Source organism: Vicugna pacos, chromosome 2, assembly GCF_048564905.1.
Source record: "Vicugna pacos chromosome 2, VicPac4, whole genome shotgun sequence".
NCBI lineage: Eukaryota > Metazoa > Chordata > Mammalia > Artiodactyla > Camelidae > Vicugna > Vicugna pacos.
The window spans coordinates 36663710-36683893 of NC_132988.1; the positions used below are offsets into that span (position 1 = coordinate 36663710).

General features: G+C 35.2%; 1 long non-coding RNA gene across 2 annotated transcripts in view; it reads right to left on the bottom strand.

Moving 5' to 3' along the window:
- The window catches only part of LOC140685795 (uncharacterized), a 297463-nt gene that overhangs the window by 205276 nt on the left and 72003 nt on the right, over positions 1–20184 (bottom strand). For both annotated transcript variants that reach the window (XR_012059244.1, XR_012059246.1), the window contains exon 2: positions 2748–2803. This is a non-coding gene — a long non-coding RNA (uncharacterized lncRNA). The remainder of the gene's footprint in view (positions 1–2747; positions 2804–20184) is intronic.

The window sequence follows — 20184 nt, forward strand, 5'->3', positions numbered from 1 at the left end:
CCTTGTTTTACTAAGAAATAAATAGTTTAATGATCTATTTCACTGTATGTGAGTGTAAATATAAAGAATATTGTTAGTTTATAGTTCTAAAGAAGGTAAGTTTTATCATATTCAAAATGCACAAAGCTGATATTACAATAGGAAGTGTAAGAGAAGTGAGAAATTCAAAGCAATTCAGTGTATAAAATCACGATATTAAAATGATAAATTATTTAGCAAATTTTGTAGTGTTTATCTTATAAGGCAGCCAAGAAACATTTTTTAAGGGCCTTCCAAAGGAAGCTTTCCCTCTTTTTTGTAACATCATACATTGTCTTTGCTTGGCTGTAAAGGACAAGTTAGTTCTTTAGCAGATCCATTAAAAACAGAATTATGTTTTTGGTTTGTGGTATTATTCATATATTTTCAAATACAGTTTGCTAACATACAAGTTATCAAGTTTCCTTATGAGTTCTAGATAAATACCACTCAAATCTGTGTCCGAGCAGAGAGCATGAGAGTAGGTTAGTTAACTGAATTGGAAGAGAGTAAAAGAAAGCTATGTATGAATATGCCCCCAAAACATAATCACTATGGGGATTGTGGCAAAGATATAATTAGTTATTTGGGGAAACAAAATGGAAATAAGAATTGAAGAGAAACGGGAAAATATATTTTTCTACTTTAAGATTTATTTCTTAAATTTCTTATCAAAATTGTTATTAAGAAAATTCTTGTCTTGATGTTTGTTTATATGTGTGTTCAACATTTAACCATTACGGCTTCTAAGCAACAACGTTCAGTAGTGCCTTTGATTTGCTTCAGTATAATGGGCACTCCTTGGGTTTTAAATTTTATTTGGATAAAAGTGAGGCATGTTAGGATTGGGGATCTTAACTTAACTTCCCAAATCCCTTAATACTCCAAAGCTGCAGTGAAAACAGAACTGAGAAGGAGCAATCTGCAGGCCTTTCCTTTGGAACCTAGCTTGAAAAGGGCCTTTCCACAGGACAGTTTTAAAAAAGATATAAAAATAAGCCCTGTTAATATGTTATTTAATTTTAAATGAACACCCCTTTTGAGCAAAATAAATCACTTATAAAAAAAAATTGGTTCAGTCCAGAGTTATAGGTTGAGGTGACATGCCTAGTGTCTTAAAGGAGACCTGGATTATTTTGGATGGCTCCAAGAAAAAGCCATAAAGGCTAGGAAACATGAATCCTTGCTGTCTATTGAAGGTCACGTTGTTCTGTCCTCAATTCTGTAAATTAAACCCCATCAGCTACTTGGGCTTCTCTGCGAATCAAGGAGAAGCAGCTCATGGTGGTTGTTTAACCTCACACAGAAACAAAGAAAGATTAAATGCCAGTAGCATAAGGTCTCTTTTATCTACCTAGGAAGAAACCAAGGTCCTCTTTGGCTTCTTCTCTCTCTTATTTTTTCCCCACCACCCTAGCTATTTTAAGTGACTTTCAGGAGAATCTATAAAAAACACTGGTCAGACTATTTCAAAATCCAACCAAGTATTTTTCTTTTGAGTGTTTAGATAAAACAAGGTGAAAACTGTATGTGGTTAGGAATAATCTCCAAGGTTTTGAACTAGGTGACCACATCCTGACTTCAGGTTTATTTCATGGATACTGCTCTCTATTCCTCCACCCCCATTTAATTATCAGCAGGAACAGCTAATCAGTTTGTTTACAGTTATGGAAAGGAGGATGTGAGCACCAATTATAGAAACCAACAATAAATTTTTTTTTCTTCCCTGATCAAAGAGACCAAGAGATAAATCCACACTGAGAAGAGCAAAGGTCCTTTTCCCTAGGCATTCCCAGATTTACAATATATAGCAAACTCCACCAGGCTCTCAACAGCTTTGCTGAATGTGACAGGCCTAATCAGATGTTACACAGGCCAGATGCACATGGGCAATTAGCACTTTCCACTGGTCTCTAACCTGTGACCCTTCTTTCTTTATAGATTAACGCCCAGGACTCTGATCCACCGACATCAGTAAACAATTCAAATCCAAGCATGTTACCTTAAAGGATGGAAAGGGATTCAGAAAGTTGCTAATCACAGTTAAATTTGACAAAAACTGAAAGATATGCTAAACTCTGTGGGATAACTATATAGTATAAACTCATTATGCATCAGTGTGCTTCATGTTAGAAAATCCACCCCCTGCCAGATATGAAACATATTTAGCATATTTATAAGGAATACTAGATTAACAATGTTTGACATCCTCACTGCGTTCACTTTCAGTTCTATTATTACTCCAAACAGTTCCTCCAAAAACATTCACTTGCAAACAGAAGAATTGTGAACAATTTTGGAAAAAAAGAAAAAAAAAAGACTGTTTAAAAGCTATTTATATTTTCATTGAGTAGCTTTCTGGAGAATGATACTGGATTAATTACAGCATTATAAAAGATGCTATAATTTTAAACACTTTTTCCTGTGTTCAATCACATATAGAACTAAATTCACAAGACTTCGTCATAAGTTTCAAACTGAACATAATGGAAACGTTCTAATTTTTGATAAGCTAGTGAGGAAATGCCTGGATAATTTCACACTTCATTGAGTAAACAGAAGAAAGCCTAGAGTTTATTCATCCAGCACTGCCTCCAGAGGTGATCTTTACATCTCTAAATGTCTCTAGAGGACTTCCTGGTACGTACCATATTCAGAAGATGGGGCCATGTAATTAAATGGAAAAACACCAACTTTGGCGAAAGGCAAGCCTAAGCTTGAATACTTACTAGTTGTGTATGACTTGGCAGGCTGCTCACTCTTTTCTCATCTTCTTTTTTCTCATCTACAAAGACAAGGATGATAATATTCTTCAGGGATAAGCTAGGATTTAAAAAGTAACAGTAAGAAATGAAAGCAGACCACCACCCCTCCCCAGCCCACAAAAGGAACTGTTCCTAGTCTTTTATCTAATTCAACATTTGTTCCGAAAAAATATTCTCAAAGTTTCCATTAAGGCACTAAAAATAAATCAAATGATCCATTAAGCACAAATCTCTTTCGAAACATTTCCTAATCTGGCCATGTTGTGTAGCTAGGCACAGGATGGTAGCGAACACATGTCTGGTCAATCAGATAGCTTTTCAGGTAACTCTAAAACTTAGTACTAGAGCTTGGAAGGTCACATGCTTTTAAGAATCCCTGGAGAACTGCTGCCTTTCACCATAGACCACTGGATCCAAACACTTGGCAACAGAAGCAAAACAAGCCACCCATGAATTTAACCACAATTATATTTTTTACTAAGAGACCTGAAATTTTGTTCCCGAGCAGTACTTTCTGCCTACTAAAGCCATTTCTGCTTTACCAGTTTGTTTAAAAAAGAAATGTTTCCAAATGGTCAGTGAAGCTTCTTTCGTAAGAATACCTTACGGAAAGTTTTTCTGTAAAAGTCAAATGCTCTTTTTACTTTTATATGTATACTAAGAAAATTGATTGATTTCATTGTCCTAAAGGAAGATAAATATACCTACACATACACTCACACTGGGATTGGAATTATTTTCCCTGAACTTTCTGAATACAAACTTGTTTCTTAAATAAGATCAATTTAAGAAACTTCAGTTCTAAAGAATCAATATTACAGTGTATTAAACTATTGCATACATGGAAAATTGAGCTGGTAAATATACTTATGCTATTTGAAACCTTAGAGTAGACTTAGTGGGAATTAAAACTGTGACATATTTGCAAATGAGTGTCAGAGTATTCACATGCATATCTGTACCATAAACCTCCAAGAACATATTAGGAGTCTTAGAGTAAGTTAAATAATTCCAGAACAATACAGGGCACATTTTCTTAAAATACAGGTTAAAATGACACCAAATTTAATGAAATTCTAAAGTCAAAATATAGACAAATTTAAACTCAGTGTCCTCAAGGAAAAATATTTCACAACCCTGCCATCCATGCTTAACATGCACTCATCATCTCTCCCCATCCCTCACCATCTCTTGAATCCCACATCCTGGCAGAGGTTTTAATGTGCAGGAGCCTTGATTAACTGCTGAGGATTTATTGAGTGCTTAGTAAACAGGGCACTCAATTTTCAGAGATTACAAATAAAATATATATAAAACAATAATATGTATCATCCAAATGCATAACCCATAAAATAGCTATCAAATAAAGCTCTTTCACATGCTGTAAACTCAAAGTTTATAGCTGATGGATGAGGTATATCTAAATTAATTCTTGCCCTCAAGATCTTTGAAAATACTGAAACATAAAATAGGTTAAGTATTGTTTTGAAATAAATTCAATCTAATTCTTCAAAAATTTTATTAAGTATACATTTTCTTTTCAATAATTCAACTCTTTCAACTACAAGGAAAAAAACAACCAAATTAGAAACCTCAAATTTAGCAGAGTGTTATTTATAAAGATTAAGAGAATATTAGGCCATTATTTCTTCTTCTGATTCTCATTTGAAGGTGATTTTTCAGTCTATTTAGAGGGAAGGAAAGTTGAATGAATATTTCATTAGAGAGGAGATAAGGGAAAGAAGCAAAAGTAATATATGAAGACAAGACAGAAATAATGAAATAGGAAGCCAGTTAGATGAACATGGTATTAACAAAGGAATGAAAATATGGGGCTTTGTGGAATGTTTCCATCTTTTCACTAAAATTATAAAATGAAAAAGGAAGTAAGGAAAGTTGGACATTTTATAGCACCTACCAGCCCATACTTTCTAGCCAGTTCAACTAGACAGAGTGAGTTGGAATACAATGATGATTTTGCCTAAAATTGAACAAATTAATTCTTTTTAGTTTTGTTTTAATTTAGAAATTTTAACATTAGAAAGTTCCTCTCTTAGAACCGTTCCCTCTCTAACAACAGGGAATGCACTCACAGAATGCCTTGCCAGTTGTCTTATGGTGTAAGTAAAGTTACTATTTTTCTCTTACTATATATTGAGAAGAAACAGTGAAAATAGTAAATTATTACAACATAAAAGTTGGGCAGAGTTCCATTTCCCAAGCCAAGCACCCAAGGGTCAAAATTAAAGACAACCTGGGGGAAAAAAAGGCATTCCTCTAATTTAAATGTTTAATCTTCATAAGGTAAAAGTTATGTTGGGAAACCTTTAAAGAAAGGTTGTTTTAATTAGTTCATTTTTAAACAGCCCCTGGTTATTTCTGCTTTTCTAAAAATGAAAACATAATTAGACAAGAATGTGAAATCACTCAATAAAAGTTTTAAACATGTTTCTGTTCTAAATCTAGCAAAAGAAGTTTTCAATGGATGTACTAGACATCATTATATCATTAGAAACCACAAAAAGTGGAAGGAGAAAGATTGGTCACTTCTCACAATTAGTGTGTTCACTCACGCAGTCCATTCAGAGGAGGATAATTTCCCAAGTTTAAAAAAACCCATAGACACTTCTAGAAAACCCCAAACTATCACAATTGCAAACTGACGTAAACTAAATCTTTAGTTTCCTTCATGGGTTTCAAAATGAACAGAAATTCCAAAATTTATCCAAATTACAAGCTCTGGTTTTTCCCCTTCTCAGTTGTTAGTTGTATTAAAAAGCAAAAGGTACAAAAAACTTCTGTTTCTGGAATTCATCAACAATCCAAACCACATAATTTTTCTTTCCTCAAGATTACACTTAGGTTGACCATACATAAATGTATTTCTTTGTTAACTTGGTTCCGAAATTATCTTTCCTCTTATTTTGAATTACCATGTTACAATTTATGTGCAGACATGTTAACTTGGGATTCAATTTCTGGCTGTCATAAATGCATTGTTTATGTATAAGCAAGGGAAGAGGAAGACCTTAAGGTGGAGGGGTGTCCAGGAGGTACTGAAATAGCGTATGTTCATCAGAGGTCATCTTGCATGAGAGACTGAAGAGCCTGCTGAAGAGAACTTTTCCTATGAGAGAACAAAGGAAGGCAGACAAATCAGGTCCCATTACAAGGCTCTGGAAACCATGGAGAAAGGTGGACTTTACTGAGTATTACATGGTGACAAGGGATATGTTCATAGCCAAGTCTCCCAGGGATTCATGTTTGAGTCCTTTGATGATGGTATTAAGCTATAGGCTAAAATATAAATAGTTGTTTTCTTTTAAAAAAGAAGGCATTGAGGAAAAAGCAGCACTGTTTTGGTAGCTTTGTGCTTTGTATAACATGAAGGAACAGGGAAGCATTTATAAATGGACTTGGTTTCAAGGCATCAAGAACATTAGAAAATACAGAACAGTTATAATAGCCTGAGAGAGAAACATGAATTATTTACTGGGAGCAGTGGCGCTCTGCTAAGGAGAAGTTGGATCAGAGTTCTTGACACCTGTTGGGAAGGACAGGTACCTGTGAGCATACCTAGGACTGTGGAAAGTTTCCAAGTCACATCTTTATGAGTATAGTATACTTCTTCATGGAAGGCTATGTAAAGAGAAGATATTAGCAGGTTCCAGGTGGTAGCCAACAGAACTTACTCATATGCACACCTGAGACATGTCCAAGACATCTCAGGAAAAGCAGAAGAAGTGGGAGGTCTTTGGGTAGACTATATAAATGCTATAAAAAGTGGGGAGTGAGGGCCTGAGCTACAACTGATTAATAGGATTTCATTCTAAACCTGGGGCTGGTATAAATTTGGGAAACATAATGTCATTCTATATTACATGTACTTAACCCCTTCTCAGATAAATGTGCCAAAACACTAACAACTTGTGAATTTAAGTGAAGGATGTGAAGATGTTAATGGTACTCTTCTTTCAACTTTTCTGTAGATTTATAAATTTCCAAAATAAAGTATTCAAAGAATAAAAAGATGCATTTCTTGTATTTCAAAATTTCAGTTTTGAAATTCAGTAAATAAAATATAAATTTAGTAAATAAATGAAATATCACAAATCCATCCTGTTTTGATTCACTGTGCACTGATAATAAATATAATCAAATCTACAAAGAAATATTAACACTTAGGACCTATGATCAGAGGAAAGTTTTTAATAAATTCAAACTTCAATATAACATATATTTTAACACAATGAAATACAATAGAATAATCATAAGAGACTTTCAAGGATTACAAGGAGAAATAAAATGGCAATATGAGTTCAAAAATAAAAAAGAAAGAATGTAAAATTTCCAACAGTTAAAGAGCCTTTTCAAATAATTGCTTACGTGGATGACAGATATCTAATCACTATGATATTTGCTTTGGTGTATCTCTGGTTTGACCCATTAAGAGCTATTTGCTGGTGATCATATGCTCCTTATTTCCAAGATCCTAAGAAGACACTTGCAACACTACAGACACACCCTGTTCTACTGTGCTTCACAGACACTGCATTTTGTACAAATTGGAAGATGTGTGGCAACCCCACAAGGAGCAAGTCTACTGGTGCCATTTTTCCAACACCATTTACTCACTTCATGTCTCTATGTTAGTCTGGTAATTCTCACAAAATTTCAAATTTTCTCATTATTATTATTATATTTGTTATGATGATCTGTGATTAGTGATCTTTGATCTTACTCGCTGAAGTATGTATTTTTGATGGACTCGCTGAATTTTATTCATTTTTTATTTTGAATATATTTTGATGAACTCAAAAAAGTATTTTGATGGACTTGCTAAAGGCTTCAGATGATGGTCAGCATTTTTTAGCAAAAAAAGTGTTTTTTAATTAAGGTATGCACTTTTTTAGGCATAATGTTATTGCACACTTAATAGGCTACAGTATAGTGTAAACATAATTTTTACAACCACCAAGAAACCGAAAACCTTATGTGCCTGGCTTTATTACTATATTTGTTCTATTACAGTGGTCGGGAACCCAACCTGAAGCATCTTCAAGGTATGCCTGCACATGAAACAGTCCTCTTTGTCCTCAGGTTAAAGATATATAATGTTAAGACTGTTGTGTTCTGACTTGTTACGATTTCAAATCCATGTTTTGAAAGCTTGTTTTGGACAAAGTTGTTTCTGGTTTGAACTTGTTTTGATGAAACTGTTTTGAAGTTGGATATTAGGACTTTATTGAATTCTCATACCTCAAGTGGAAAGGACTATTTCATCACTGACACCATGGTAAAGGCAGCAGTGTCCATCACGTGACAGACATTTAAACTTTGAAAACCAAGAGGTTGGATGAGCAGCTGCAGAGTGTTCAGTCTCGGCAAGGCTGATCTAAACAGCTCTCCATAGATCTTGAGACACTTGCTCCTTTACGGCCAGGCTACTCTTGGTGGGCTGTGGTGTTAAAACTGTTCAGCAGTCTCAGGAAGAGAAGGGACATCCGTTCTTGCCTTGGTGAGGCCACTCTTCAGAGACAGTGGCACAAGCTGTATAACCATCGCTAGAGTAGTGACCATCAGAGCAGCCACCTTGCCTGCCAACACTGGTACCACTGCCCACTTGCTTCATGCCCCAGAAATGCGGTACCTAAGTCGGCAGCTAATACCCAGCTTTTAGTTGGAAGGACTGATTCTACAGAGAACCAACTCATTGAAAGGTACGTCTCAACTAAATTTGGACTTCTTTCATCTCCCCCTTGTCTGGAATCATAGTGTAATTAACCTACCATTGATTTGGAGGAGGTTACTTCTTTATTGGCTTATTAAGAGATATGGTCCTATATGCTATTACCTTGTGAAATATTATTATAAATTATAATCCCTACAGTAAACCTCTGTTAAATAGATCATTGGCAAAGACAATCTCAGTCTCAGCAAAATTTACTTCCAATAAAACAAGGTTTTAAGGCTTTTCACCACTAAGTATGTGAAACCAGTCCTGTCCTTTGAGTTTTCCTGTATTTCCCTTTGCACAGCCTCTTCATATTGGGGATCTTTATAGGCCTTGTGCTGTTTTTAAGCTGAATGACTGTTGTCATTGTTACAAATTCTAATAACCGATGAAATCTGAAAGAGCCCAACTACAATGGTGAGCATTTTTCAAAATAAGGACTTTCCATGACTTACTTTGGGTCCTGAAACCTTAGAAATTATCATTTGAACAAAACATTTTCAGTTTTATAAGCTGACAATCAAAATTGTATAGACTCACCTCAGTTGCAGAGCTTGGAACAGGATTGAATTCGATTTACTCCATGGTGACAGAAGGGAATTTTCTTTTCTCTCAATAAGTTTGTTTTGTTCCCACCATCCATGTTTCAGGAGGTGGAATGATAGAGAGAGGGATGTCTTTGGGAAATAAGTTGTCAAGCTAACAACACGTTAAAGTTATACGAGAACTGGCCGAGATCAGAAGATGGAGATCTGTTTGTTTTGTAAATGGATGTTTGGGGAATCTGAAGGATTTAAAGCTTTCATCATTCATAGATCTGAGCAGCTCCCCAGGGACAGAGCCAGGAATAATAGAGACATTACTAAGGAAAAAGAGGTGAGAGCCACCTACAAAGGAAATCATAGGGAGTAAGAAGAGAAAGAGCAGACAGCAAGAAAAGGGATTCCAAGATGGTCACAGGACTGAAATGATTCAATGTGGGATAGGGACAGGGGGTATGAGGGAAATATATCTATGCATACGAGCATTTAAATGTTTATATATCCAACATGTGCATTCATATTATATATATTTCTAAATGTTTTTACTGTCCTATCAATTTCACAATATATAAATAATCATCTGATTTTTTTCTTTTTGGTATTGGGTATTACCCATATACCATTCCAGATATCACAGGCATAAATTCAGGAATACATCAGTAACAATATACTGATTTGACATTTTTACTATTTTTAAAAGAAGCATCTTTCTTCTTCTGGAAAATAAAATCCAATTAATTTGGCTTAAAAGTGTTAAAAATACCCAAGTAACATTGACCTCTCTGAAAATTCAGATAGAATAGTTTCTAACACATTAAAAACTTAGTTTATAGTAATTGTAATATGCTATGCATTTATTAAAATATAAAATATTGAAAACATTCACAAATAATTCATTATCAAAGATATGCTTTCCAGGTTTTCACAGGACACTACAAACCATATTCATTTCAAAGAAAAATATGTGTCTGTGAGTTAGAAAGCATTGCACTATTTCAGCCAACCTCCATTTAACTACTACTCTGTTGCCAAAAGAACTGAGGTTCTCCATTTCCCGGTGAGTTATATTATTGTTGCCTCCAGGACATTAACTCCTTGTAATTAATAATAAACTTTACAAAATACTTGTGCCCACTAGCTACTACCAGTTGAATTGTATGCTCACCAAGAATTGTTTACAATTCTGTTTGGGTAGGCTTTGTTATAATTATTAAAGTTAATCAAATATTATGCAGTGATGACAATAAAAAATATGGAGTTGTTTCTATGAAAATTAAGTCGAAATCTTTGGAAAGACTCAATAAACTCTGGTCTCTAAAAACAGAAAAATGCAACTGAGTTAAATATGAGTAATACAGCTATAACATAATAAGGAAAAGAATAAGGCAGTGAAAGAATTCTGAATTAAATTGCTGCACAGCTTTTCTGCACTTTCAAGGGTGTATTTTTTGAAAGAAGGAAAATCCATCTACATCATTCAATCAATGAATGAACTTATATATGTATAAATTTTAAATACATTTGTATCACTTTCAAATATAATTTTTCATTTATATACCTTTTTCAATTTCCTACAAACCACTGCGAACTGATTCTTTCAGCATCCACTGTACTTTTGAGTTAAAATTTATTTGGAACGACAGTGTTTTGAAATTCTTATTAGAGATGGAAAAAATTAAATTTATTAAAATATTATTTATTTTGGATTGGTTATAGAGAAGTAAAAGTTAGTGGAAATATTTAATGAATATCAATTAAAACGAAACAAAACAAAAAAACTTCAAACCAAAACAAAAAGCTTCCAGGATCCTGACTTATCTACCTAACAAAAAATAGAGAAAACTGAGCTTGCCCCATAAAATGGTAAGATACAGTCTCTCTCATCAAATATTGACACAAACAAAAGGAATCTTCTTAAGCTATTCCAAATTCAGCTAATATAAATATCATCGCTAGTATGGGAGGCAGAGTCTGGGCATGTACACGTGCATCAGGCTGTCGTAAATGAGGCCAATCAACTACAGAGAACTATGTAGTCATGGAAACTATGAGTGAAGGGGTGTTTCCAAGACTGATGGAACCTTTGCTCTGCAACTTTATTTTTCACTAGCCATTGTTTGTTAACAGGACTATATGTTTATAAAAACAAAGGCTAAAAATATTTTTATAATCATAACTCTGCTAACAGTTGACAGCTTTTCATGAAACAGTTAGTCTCACTCCCCAAACACAGTTTTATTGCCACACCTGGTCTTTCCTTGACTTTCAGACAGTTTTAGAAACTATGCCACACTGCCTACTAGTCTGCACTTTTTTTTCTTTTATTTCACTCTTTCCTCTTCTTACAAGTATTTTTATGGGTTCATTCTTCTTCTTTCACACTATCTGGAGCTCTGTGTTATTGCTTCCTGTAATTAAAATGTATGATCCCTTCCCTCAAAGGAGGGCTATTAACTACTGGTAAAGAAAAGAGTGTTTGGATTGAAACTAGGAGAAATAAAATGTTGGCAGACATTTAGAGGATGATGAATTCTTCAGTGTGACTAAAGTGCTGGGCTGGATAAGGATAAGGATAGGATGTGGAAGGATAAGGGAATTTGAGGGCCAAGTTATGTGAGAGTATTAGAAACAAATCCTCTTCTAATGAGAAGTTCAACTAATTGCAGACATTTCAAAAAAAAACAGAAATTGTAATTGCATCAAAAATCATGCTCCTTGATAAATACAAATACAACAGGTCTTTTTTTTTTTTATAGCCAAGAGCTAAAAATTAACAATGAAAGTGTAGGAAAAAACTTTTCTAGCTTTAAGGCAAATTTAATTTAGGTCAAGCTCCAAGATAAATAAAATTAATTTATTTAACTTGCTTATTATAATATTTACTCTTTCTTCTCATTATTTCTTGTTGCATCTCTCATTTTAAAGGAATCATGGCTCTATACCTGGATCTCTTCTTTTTCGTTTGTTTGCTTGTTTCCATCTGCAAAATGTGGGGTTCAGGCATTTTCCTTCATGATACAAGACAGAAACCTCTAGGAAAATGAGTGACTTGTAGATCAAATAAAAATAGTAATTTTATAGAGTTAGTAACATTATCCAGTATCATTTAACTCCAATTTAAAAAGGATTAGCTATTGATTTCCACAAGATCTTAAAACCAGTGAACACCTTCTCTCAGAAAGGAGAGGTCTAAGCATCTGTTGGACTTTGTAAGGACCGTGACTTCATGGAGACAGAACTTGGAAGCCAGTCAATTAAGGTGATGTACACATAGGTCATGTGGATCAGCGTCCTCAGGTTAATGGGCTGTAGTTTCTTTGTTTGGAATTCCACATACCAGACTAGTATTTTAAAACTTTGATTGGCTGTTGTTTTTATCGTGAAAAAAGGAGAAAAGAGTTGGTCTGAATTTTAAATTGTGTTTTCTCAGTCTATCCCTGTTTCATTCTGTTTCATAATTCTTTCTCATCCATCAATCACAGCAAGCCATAAAGAGACCTAGAGAGATGTGAAAACAGGGTAGAAGTCTGCTCACCACACACACGTTCAAGTCTTTTCTGGCTTCCAGCCCTCAATTTCATGTAATCACAGATTTCTTGGTGGAGTTCAGGTCAAATACCACTTCCTCAGACCTTCCCTGACCTGCCTATGAAGGCAACACAACCCACCCCAACTCCACTCACTCTCAGGCTCTTTATCTTACTTGAGTTTTCTTCACAGCATTGTCTCCATATAAAATAACAGCTTATACTTACTCACTTATTTACAATACTCATGAGAGCTAACTTATTTCACTCCCAATATGAGTCAGGTACTCTTTTCAATGTTCTACAATTACTAAGTCATCTGACCCTCACAGAACCCTGGGAGTAGAAACTAATGCTCTTCTCTTTTAACCGATAGAAACAAGTACTAGAGGTTAAATAACTTGCCCAAGGTTACACAGGCAGAGCCAGGTTACCTCCAAGAAGTCTGACTCCAGAGCCTGGCTCCCCACTAAAGAGTTATCCAATCTCCAAAAGGGCAGGAATTTTATTTCTTCCACCAGTATGTTTCCTATAGCCAAAACTGTACCTAGGACAAAGAGGCTATTCAATCAGTACAGTATTTGTAGAATGAATGGATGAATGAATGAATGAACGAATGAGTAAGAGGGTGAAGGTGTCAGCATAGAGGAATTAGGAAACAAGTTAATTTCACATAGCATGTCAAAGCTGGATCAGCAGCATTCCAGAACATTCAAATTAGCAAAGATAGCAAGGTCAGGATATGAGTAATTAGTTAAATGTAACAGAACTAACTCTGTTCTGAACTTTTAAAATCATTTTACTCAGTCTGATCTGTAAAGATTTTCATGTTGAATACCGTCTTCCTTAGGTAGTCAGTATCTCTAATCTTTTTTGAGCTTTTTTGATAAAAATGAGTATTCCAAGGTCATAAATAGTTTGAATTTTTCAGTATTGCCTCTGTTTTTAATCATAGAGGGGAAAACCTACAACAAAATCCTGTTTCTCATATAAAGTAATATGATTACTGTGTCAGAAGGATCTAAGTAAATGTTTGATTAAAATGCTAGAAGAGATGCTGTCAGTGAAAACTGCTAAACCATAGCATGCTGTGTTAAGAGACACTATTCTTAGGAGGAGGTACAATTTCCATTTTAAAATTATTGGAGATGGTTTATGTGCATAATTTGGAGGGCAAGATAAAGGACAACATGAGCAATTTTTGGAATAAGATGAATCTGCATAAATTGAAGTTACACAATTGGTTTAAAGGGAAACAGAAGGTTAAAAATGAAAGTTTTTGCTCTATTTTCTCTTATGTAGACCAGAACTTATTAATTGGGGTTTAAATGAAGTCAGGATATATGACATATTTTTCAACTGCAATCCCTACAGTAGTGGCTTTCAACTTTTCAAATAATGCTGTAATATTTGGGAGAATTGCCATAGTGGAAGACTGCTAGAATTCAGAGCTCATGCCAACTTCAGGGTTTACAAACATTACCTTTATTAGAAAATGTTTGTAAAAAGAATACGCTATATGGAATCAAGGTTAGTCAACTTAATAAAAATCAGAGCTAATTAGACTGAAGTCAGAGTAGGGAACAAGGCAATTGGTCACTCCTTCTCCTCTGTGTGGTCCCTGAGGAACTTTAAGATACCATAAACACAGGCACCACTGTGCTAGTTGGATAGACTAGCAACCCTTTTTTTAACATGGAAAAGTTTATGAAGCATAAAATCACTACAAGTTATCTAATAGTACAAAAAAATCCTTTAATTTTTAACTGTCCTTTGACCCCAAAGCTGATTTGTGTGACGCGTATCTAAGATAAAATTAGTTTTCTTACCAATAACCACCAAAAACTTTGTAAAACCTCAAAAATAGTTTCTATATTGTAAAGGGACAATATGCTTTGGAGTCAGTAAATCTATGATTGACCTCTACCTGGCACATACTAGATACCCCACAAACTCAGCTCTATTATTATCTTCTGCAATCACCTCATCTGCATGTATCGGATCTCTCCAGTCCCTTCTCGCTTGCGTCTGTTCCTTATGAATCCCTCTCACGTTCTTGCCTTCACCACCGTGGAGCTCCACACTCTTTGCCTTGATTCTCTTGGCTTACATAAGCTTCTACCTAGAAACTGTCAGTAAGCATCTTCTCAGGCAGTACACATCACCAGTGTACACATCACATTCACCTGTCCACTTTACTTTGGAGCAGTGCTACCTAAAAAGAGGCAGATGCTAACTGCTTAACTTCTCCTGAAACGTCACATCTGATTCTTTTCCTTTCTTTGTGTATTAACTTACAGGCTTTCTTAGACCCTCTGGCATAGACCTCATACTCTTCTTCCATAGCACTTTCCACTGCTGCACTTAATATCAGACCTGTCCTCTCTATCTTTCACAAGATATATTTTCACTACGTTTCTTAGTTGGGTAATTATTTGATTGGTATCTCTCTCCCCAACTAACCTATTTGGTCTATGAGGGAAAAGACACTGTTGTAGTTTGGTGCCTCTTGGAGATAGGCAAAATGGTGGCCCATATCAGTCTCATTTATCATTTTGACGTGCATAAAGAAAGCACTCGGGCAGTATATATTTATCAAGTGTATGAGTGGATGAATGAATGAATATCTTTCTGCTCTGAAAATGTATTAAATAATTCAAACTACTTCTCTCTGAAATCTGAAGTCTCCAAAAAAGTAGCCTCCTTGAGTGAAGTCTTCCAATAATTCCCAGTTGTCCCCAGAGTACATTAAAATTCATCAAAAACCTTATATAGCTTTTGAAAGACCATGGAGGGAAAATAATTATAATCACAGTCATAATAACTGATATTTATACCTTGTTTTATATTTCCCAAAGCACTTTTATATACATGACACTTTCTGACCTTCAAAATAATCCTGTGAGGTAGATATACAATTAATCTATTTTTAGATGAAAAAATTGAGGTTTTGATCTCTCTCTGGCTGGTAAGTGACTGGATAATTCTAGAACATAGATTTCTCTACCCAAAGTCTGTATCTTTTTCCTACATTAACCTAAGATTTTTGGCTTAAGGCTAAATGATGTCAACGATATAGAATAAAAATGAAGAATTACCAAGGTCTTGCAAAATTACTACAAGACTGAGAAGTGTACTTACTTGTTAATTCAATGTATTTTTATTGAGCATCAACATGTACCAGTTTAGTTAAAGTGCTGGGAATACAAAGTGGAAAAGATTTAAAAAGGACCCTGTCCTCATGAATCTTACATTCTAATGGGAAAAGAGCAACTAACACATATGTCAAATGAAAAGACTAAAAATGGAGAAATATACTTTTAGTATAGTGTTCGTGTGTATGTGTGTGTGCACATGAGTGTATCTAAGATAAACAGCAGTGAAGAGGTGCCGGAAAAAATGGACAGTATAAAATAAACTAACTTTAAAAAAAGAGAGAGCCTCGCCAGCATAACCTAGATCTACTGAGAATGGCAATCACTGAACATGGGACCAAGAAATGCACATTGTTAAAAAATTCCCTCAAATGACCCTTCGTCAATCAGTAAACAGGTAAAATTCTAAATATGAGATCAAATAGCAACAAAGTTCAATAGTACTCAAGTTCAAGATCAAAGGATTAAGAATTATAGGACCTTAGTTCTTCAAGATAGATTTTTAGTACTCAGTATGTGTGTCACTTCAGGTAAGCAATGTAACTCTTTAAGACTCAGTTTCCTCATATATGAAATAAGAATGACAGGAGGAGGAGGATGGGGGAGAGGAGGGGTGGGTGTTGGGGGAAGATGGGAAGGAGGAAGACAGGGAGGGAAGAGAAAGAATATGAAGAGAGTGATTGTGAGCAAAAAAGTAAAATGCCACAGAAGTATTGTTTGTGCTTCAATACAAGAAAAGGGCACAAATCAACTTAGATGAAAATATTTGAATCAATTGTTAAGTCAGCAAAACACGTTAGGTATGTAGATTGATCAAAGGTCTTTTGGTTAATGTTTGTGTGCAGTCAATCCATGTAAGAATAAATCAAAATTACACAAAGTATTTTAATACTTGCTTTTGAATAATAAAGCAAAATGAAGCAACCAACAGTTAAATAGGTTTTATTTACCCTTTATAAGTTCCAGGTTTTCCAGAAAGAATTTAAAATGTTCTTGACACTTGATATAAAATAATCATGTTTATGGCTCTCATTTTATAATGATAATTCCTAATACTGAAATAAGTTGCTGTCCTAAATAAAATCCATTATAATTTAAACTGAAAAACCTCATTTACTCTAGGTTAAAATTAATTTATACATTGCATGTGGCAGATTGAACTAGTAGCCCCAATTTTTCATTCATTTGTAACAGGAACTGCCATATACTCGCTATCGCCTTATGGTGGGCAGACTATGTTTCCCTAAACCATGTCTATTAGGCCAGATGCTTGAAATGTGATTGAGTGCTCAGGTTTGTCCTGTTAAGAGTCTACCACTGTCTAAAGAAAAACCTGTCTTGTGTGACCCACTGGCCTCACATGAATGAGGATACAGGGCACACATGAAAACAATCAAATCAAACCCAGCAAGCCTGCCATGGAATGAGCAGTCTCCAGTCACTTCGCAGACATGGAAGGGAGAAACAGGAGCATACTGTTGCACTGTCACTGATATTTTGTTTGTTATTCAGCATTCTGGCCATAGCTGATGGATACAACGTAGTTCTTTCCTGCAGTGTGATGCAGAGATACTCTTAATTCCTTTTCAGTGTTTATATCCTTTAGATGTCTTGAACCACATAGACCTGAGGAGCACTGACCCTCTGAGCAGTCGAAAATCCATATGTAATTTATAGCCAGCATGTAACTTATAGTCAGGTATATAATATCTCTGGCTCCACATCCTCAGATTCAACCTTAGCATATGCTATAGAAAAAAATCCACATATAAATGAACTTGTGTAGTTCAAATCCGTGTTATTCAAGGTTCAACTGTTACTGTTTTCCTAATTTCCTAGTTGAAACTCCAGAAGAAAGGGAACCAGTTTCAAAATTATGTTTGTACTATATTTCAGTGTTTAATAAACAGTGAATTAATATCAACCAGTGGCTCTTTATTCTGTAGTTCAGTGGTACCTGGCCTCTACTTAATGTTTAAATAAATGTAAAAGGAAACTGGCTGTTTTTTTCTCTGTTCCATTCCAATCCCAGTCTTCCATCTGCAAGCAAAAAGTATTATTTTTTTTCTGCCCTCTGTTCTTCTTTTATGCCCGCAAAATAGGAAGGGAAGAAAGTACTCATCCCCAAGTCACACACTACTTGCTGCACCTTCTAATTTACACCAGGGCTGAGCATTGGGTTAAATAAACATGCTTAAGAGCCAAAGTAAAATCCATCATCTGGCATCAAACTAATGCTTGCCTGGTATTTCACTAAAACTTTGGGTTCCATTGCTCCATGGAGTTAGGGCAGGATTCTAAAACTGTCATTTGTGGTGAGAATGGTATTCTACATCAGGCCATCACTTCCATTTTTGATATTCAGCCCTTTTACTGTATGATCTGTTGCCTCAGAAATTTGGGAGGGACTAAGTTGGAATGGCATAAGTGAGAGCAAGAGAGAGGAACATAATTTAGAAGAAGACACCATGGAAAAGAGATATGGCTAAGGACACACACAGATATCAAATGAATGTCTCACACCATCTTCCTCCTTCTGTCCTTAATAATAGCAAAGGACTAAATTAGATTGCATCAAGTTTACAGATTTTAATCTCAAATGTTTTAAGTCTTTCCTTTTGCTGATAAAACCTTCTAAATGTTGTTCATGTATTTACAAGTTTGTAAATAACTAAAGTTGGTCATATACATTTTAACAAATCTCACTATGAGAGAACTGGTTCTTAAAGCACTGGCTATGAGAAAAAAAACAACAACAAAAAATGGAGCAAATCTCTTTCAGACAAACTGATAGGTAAGACAGACAAAAAGATTATCTGTCAGAAAGTCAGCAAAGATAAGAAGTTTTAATATAAAAGGCATAAAAAAGAGCTGATCATTTTAAGATACATACTTATTTCTAAGACAGCCCACACTTCGAGGACTGTAGATTAAAAACACTTCATGTTGCCCTGTAAGAATGTTAGTGTACTATGATCTAATTGGTTAAATAATCTCACCATCATCCAGTGCTAGGAGGTACTGTATGTGCATCCTAAAAAAGGCATTTCCCAGAAAATATTCTGTACATACAACTGGAAGACTTCCAGAAGCCCTTTGGAAGACAGGAGAATCTAAGTAAGAAGACCCAGTCTTGATCATGTTCCCATTTATCTTTACCTAGATTCAGACTACTCCAGACGACTTTCTTTATGGAAACGGAAGGTAAGTGGGACCATTCTAGTGTCAAACTATTCAATTGATGTTTACTGATCACCCGGTAAGTGTAGGTGCTATGCTTGGTTCTGGGTACAGAACAGGGTAGAGTAGTGAGCAAGACAAACGTGGACTGTGCTCTCCTGAGCATCACAGTGTAGTTGGGGGAACGCTGAATTAGCAAGTTAAGCGGTATCACATAGGTTATTATAAACACCGAAAAGATCCCTGAAGGAAACAGAGTGATGGAAATACTGATGGAGGATTGGGGACGGGGAGAGGCTCTTCTTGGGGATTCACCATCATCCAATGCTAAATTGCCAAACTGAATTCGAATGATATTATGAACAGAGAGATTTTTCATGTATTTGCAATAAATATTATGATCTTTTTATTGTTTCCTTCATAATTTGTTGGTTTATTTACCTGTATGTAAGATGAAAGATAATACTACTAAGAATTTGTGCTTTGGGGTAACTAGACTAGGGTGTAACTTATACCTTTTCAAAAACTGTTAATGTTTATATCTTGCAAAAGCCTTTAGATGCTGTCCGGGCTGAAACTGATTTCAATCGTTTTAGAAGCAGGATATTCATGTTTTTGGTTACTGGCCAAAAGTATGCTATTTATTTGAAATAGTATGTGCACAAAAATATGCCAACTTTATCCCAGGACATTAGTAACTTAAGCACCAACTTTCTAAAATGTAGTCAGTTGTTTCTAAAACAACAGAATTATTTTTCCTGATTCTAGTAATGGAGTGGACTGATTTTATTTTCTCATGTCTTTTGAAGCCCTCACGAGGGAGGACGATGTTCTGAAATGTTACCTGTGATTGTTTATTCCTGGTCATTCTTGCTGCCCTGATGTTCCCACCCATCACATGAGGCATCCTCAGCTTCAAGAGGGCAGAAGCCAACCAAAAGCAAAGGGGATGAAGTTCAGACTTTGACTTCTAAAGTTAACACTTAGTGCTCTCTTAAGAGATGACAAATTGTAGGAATCCAAATTTTTTAGAAAAGGAAAAGAATCTTTTAAACTATAGTAATAATAAAGGTGCTTTAAATAGCAACAAGCAGAGCCTGCCAACCAAAGAACACAGGGTTTTTCACCATAAGGCACAGAGTAAGAAAGAAGCATATATGACCTCAAGGTACTTCTCATGCAACAGAAAGAAGAATGCCCTCAGAGCTAGACAGAACATGTCTGCAGGAAGTAACAAGAATGCATAGCCTTCTCCTTGTGTAC